Source organism: Bos indicus, chromosome 29 (genome assembly GCF_029378745.1).
Source record: "Bos indicus isolate NIAB-ARS_2022 breed Sahiwal x Tharparkar chromosome 29, NIAB-ARS_B.indTharparkar_mat_pri_1.0, whole genome shotgun sequence".
NCBI lineage: Eukaryota > Metazoa > Chordata > Mammalia > Artiodactyla > Bovidae > Bos > Bos indicus.
In genome coordinates, this window is record NC_091788.1 from 1,319,901 (window position 1) to 1,324,286 (window position 4,386).

The 4,386-nt window shown below is 51.3% G+C and overlaps 1 pseudogene; it reads right to left on the minus strand.

The window, feature by feature from the left end:
* Positions 1–270: 270 nt before the first annotated feature.
* LOC109553976 (etoposide-induced protein 2.4 homolog) lies at positions 271–4,386 on the minus strand (annotated as a pseudogene).

The following is a 4,386-nucleotide window of genomic DNA, read 5'->3' on the forward strand; positions in this document are numbered from 1 at the left end:
GCAATGCTGACCACACAGCAGAGGAACCAGGCCTTTCCTCTTTTGCAGTGCTGGCCACGGGCCAGCCTGACACTGCATGTGACTGCTGCCTGGAGTGGCCTGGGCGCCTAGAATGGGCAGCAGGTAGATTCACCTCAAAGCTATCCCCTCCTCTCTCCCTGTCCCGCCGTAGAGGACATCTTTGTTGATCACGTCTGTCCTGGGCAGACTGGCTGACCAGCTCTACTAGTCCTACGATCACGCTGCCTGGGCTGTCGATGCCACAATCCTCTATGTGGAATCCGCTGGCTGGCAGACGCTGAGCACAGCCCTCTGCCTCTCTGTGCCGCAAGTGACATCGCCCCCACCTGGAGGCTGGAAGGGAGCACCTGAAATCCGGGGCGGATGGGCGATAGGCGGGAGGCCCAAGGGTCTTAACCTCTCTGCTTTTCCTCCTCCTGTCACCGCTTCACTGCCTCCGTCCCCAGTGCTGCTGGAACAGTTGAAAGAACGGATGAACAAACAGAGTTCCTCAAAGCTGGTGGCTTTAAGCAACACAAGTCGATCATCTTCAAGTTCTGGAGCTCAGAAGTCCAAAATGAGTCTCCCTGGGCTAACACCAAGGGGTGGGCAGCGCTATGCTCCTCCCATAGGCTGCAGGGGTGGATCTGTTCCCCGCCTTTCCAGCCCCTCAAGGCGTTTCTCCGCTTGTGGCCTCTTCCTCCTCTTGGAAGCACATCCCTGCAGCCTCTGCTTCTGTCGTGACAACTCCTTCTCTGCCTCTGAGCCTCCCCTGCCTCCTTCCTGTGAAGATCCTCAATTAAACCCCATCTGTAAAGGCCTTTTTGCCCTAGTAAGGGAGCACACATCCTGGGGATTAGGATGCGGACATCTTCAGGGAGGGTGACTGTGTTCCTAGACCCAGGAAGAGGAAGTAACTTGAGGTCCTGGGCAGAGGTGGCTGGTGTGGCTGCCTTTCCCCAGGTCCCTGCGTCCTGCTTGCGCTGTCATCAGCAAACATCCTCAGATAAAACAGCCAGGAGTTTCCATTGGCTCAGGGCTTCCGAAAACCACAAGGTTTCTAAAACTTTCAAACAGTGGTTTCCTCCCCTCTGCAAATTTTCGGTGTGGCTTTGTTCAGCGTGCCCTGACCCAGAAAGCACGGGAGAAGCAGGGCCTCCGCGCCCATGTTTCCTGGTGGCAAAAGAGTCTCAGATCCCTGAAGGAAGGTGGGTTCTGATTGATCTTAAACTACACAGATATAGCAACCTTTAGGATCCAAATGCGACCTGGGGAAATGTTTCCTGGATGAAAGGGAAATGAAGAGCTATGAGGGAGCCATAAGAGCCAAATCACAGCCCAAAGCATTTCTTTTGGGGAAAGTTTAATTGTAAGTAAATGAATTTCTGTCATTAGTACAGATCTTGTGTACATAAACAGAGAAAAACCATTTGGGGCAATGTTATAGATTTAAAAGAATAAAAGGGAAAAGGAACAGAGGAGAAACAAAGAAAGAAAAGGAAGAAAACACTAAAACAGGAGGAGGAGGCCTGTTTCAGAGCATCAAGCTACTTCTCAGCTCAGGGTAAACTCTTTGGCTGCACCAAAATAATGTACCAACCCAAGAGATACAGAAAACCAGTCTGAACCATGTTCTAAGGCAAAGCTTACTCTGCTTGAAAACTCTCTTTCAAAGTTGGGTTTCGTTTATGTGTACAGTTGTGTTCAGCTAATATCTCAGACATTTATTTAGCCTTAAAATATTGTAGGGTTATTCAATCTACGCACTCTATTAAAACTATCCCTTACCAATTAGTTCCAAAAATATTTGGAGAGACACACACATACGCCAACATTTGTATTACTTTTAAATAATCCTAATCAAGTGTACCACTTCTTTGTGATCACTGTCTTTTTGATCTCTGGCAGCCTTGGTCTGCAGTGACTTGAAGCAGAATTTTGATTCCCAGCCAGAGACTGAGGGCGGGTCATGGCAGTGAGAGCTCCAAATCCTAGCCCCTAGATCGGTGGTCAGTGACAAGGCCTGGCACTTCATCTTTGCAGAAAAAGAATTCCTACAAAGACAAAAAGTAGTGAAACAAATACAGTATTTATGAGGAGGAAAAAGAGTATAGTACGTGTGGGTAGACACACAGGCTGAGTCAGACAGAGATAGTTGTGCCCTTGTGGTACTTTAAATCACTTAAATGGGGCATTTTTTCCAGGTTTCCTTTGGCCAGTCATTTTGATTTGCCTGGTTCTGAGTCCATATTTGGTATGTCTCAGGCTCCTCCCATGTGTGCAAATGCATCTCTTAGCCAACATGGGGTATAGCGAAGAGGCCTGTGGGTAGTTAGCTGCACTTCCATCAGGTGATGCCCCCTCCCCCCCACTTTTTTTACAGGTTTAATGGGTTTAATAAGTTTATGTCTTCAGTTCCTATTTGCAGCACCCAATATTCCTTTGAAACACCAGACAGACCCAGCAGTGGCCAGCAGTCAAGTTCAGACAGCCAGAGTTTAAAAGTTCAGCTTCTCTGATTCTGTGCTGCAGTGGCACTTGTTGGAAATTGGCACCTCCCTATCTTTGGGGGAAATTTAAATGTAGATGCCTGTAAAGGGAGTGGCCAGGAGCAGGGGAGCCTCCGTCCCTCCCGCATCCAACATGTGTGCTTCACAGAAAAATAATAATAATAGGTCCACAAAATACAACAGCTAGAATTACAGAAGTCCATTCATCCAAGGGCAGCAAGAAGGTGGTGGGGGGCAGGCAGAGGAAGTGGGAGGGGAAAAGCGGCAGGGAGAAAGGGGATTCAGGTCAGTCCAGGCATGGGGCTGGCAAACGCTAGAAAAGAGCTGTAGAAAAACCTGCGGTCTTTTCAGACTCACTGGTGTTTAAAATCCATACTGGTGTCAGGAAGATTCTGCCTTACATGCACCAGAGACAAAAATCCGGATTCCTCAGAGAGAAGGGACTGCGGACAGGGCTCTTGACAGGCGGGCCCTGCCTCCCCTGGGAGGGGTGGAGGGGAGCCTGCGGTTTCCAGCCCAGCCGGCCCCTCTGGGTGGCGGGCGACCCCTCCGCGGCCTGCAGCAGCCTTCAGTTTGACAGGAGCTGGTGCGGAGAGGGGGAGTTTTTCCACAGCAGAAGTGGAGTTCCTTAGGGCCGCTCGCAGGTAGACCAGCTTGTGGAAGAGGCTATTGCTTAAGAAAACCACCAAGGAGAAGAGGCGCACCTGGAAAAGCTATGCTTTGCCGGGGTCTTTGCTTCACTGGCGCTGATAATGAATAGAGGAAAGAGGAGAGAGAAGAGGATCCACTGAGAACGCAGGAGGATCGCCTTGTGAGGAAAGCCAGGCAAACCAATCCAAAGTGGCAAGGCCAGTTCCTTTCTATGCCTGACAGCCGTGGGCGCATTTCGATTCCTGAAGGAGGAAGAGGGCCTCAAGCAAGAGGTTGAAGAGCGTGTCAGCAACGCCAGGGAACGGGGGAGGCCTCCTCACAGATAGCTCTAGTGCCAGGTCAGCTATGTCCTGAAAGCAAATCGCACCGAGGACTTTGCTGAGCACAGAGACGGGGAGCATCCAGACAGCACTGAAAACTGACGTGAGGAAGAATCCCAGTCACCAGCAGACATCCCCCGGTAGTGACAGATCACCAATCTGGATCACCCAGATCACCAGTCTGGGCCGTTACTGACTGAGGACAGGAATAAACACTGGATAAAACAAGAGGAGCCGGAACCAGACACAGACCACCCTTCCAAGCGCAGCACCGAAAATCTCTGCCAACAGCCCCGTGGCTCACCCCCACTGCTTCCCCTCTAGCTCTGGGCTCTCCTCTGAGCCAGGACACCTCTTGCCCTTCTCCGAAGCCTTCTCTCTTTTGCTGAATTCGAGCATTCAGCTTTGAGAGGACACAGATTCCCCAGATGGCGTCTTTGATTCCCCTGGTAAGGTCCTGCGGAAAGGTTTGACCCTGTCCGCCATCTCGTTACCGCCCAAACTCTCAACAACACGTGGGAGAGAGCAGTATCCCCAGACGTTCCATCGGAAGGACCGCGCAGCTTCGCTGCTCGGCTCCGGCAGAGCGCCCGCCGCGGGTTGCCTCTCTGAGGCCTCCGCGCCTGTGCCCGTCTGCCGGGCGCCGCGCGCCCCCTTCCTGTCTGACCTCCAGTGTCGCAGGGAGGTCTCCTGACTGAGGATGAGAAAGTGTGGTCTCCTGTCCTCTGTCTGTGCAGGGCGCAGCCTCCGCTCCCAACCGTCCTGCTATTTTCTTCTTGGAGTATCTTCTTTTCCTAAACTGGAAGCCAGAGACATCAAATCTTCCACATACAGCCAAAGTAAGTGTCACAAAACTGATTCAATAAAACTGTGAAATGGGCTCACTTGATTCTCTTTGCTTTCAT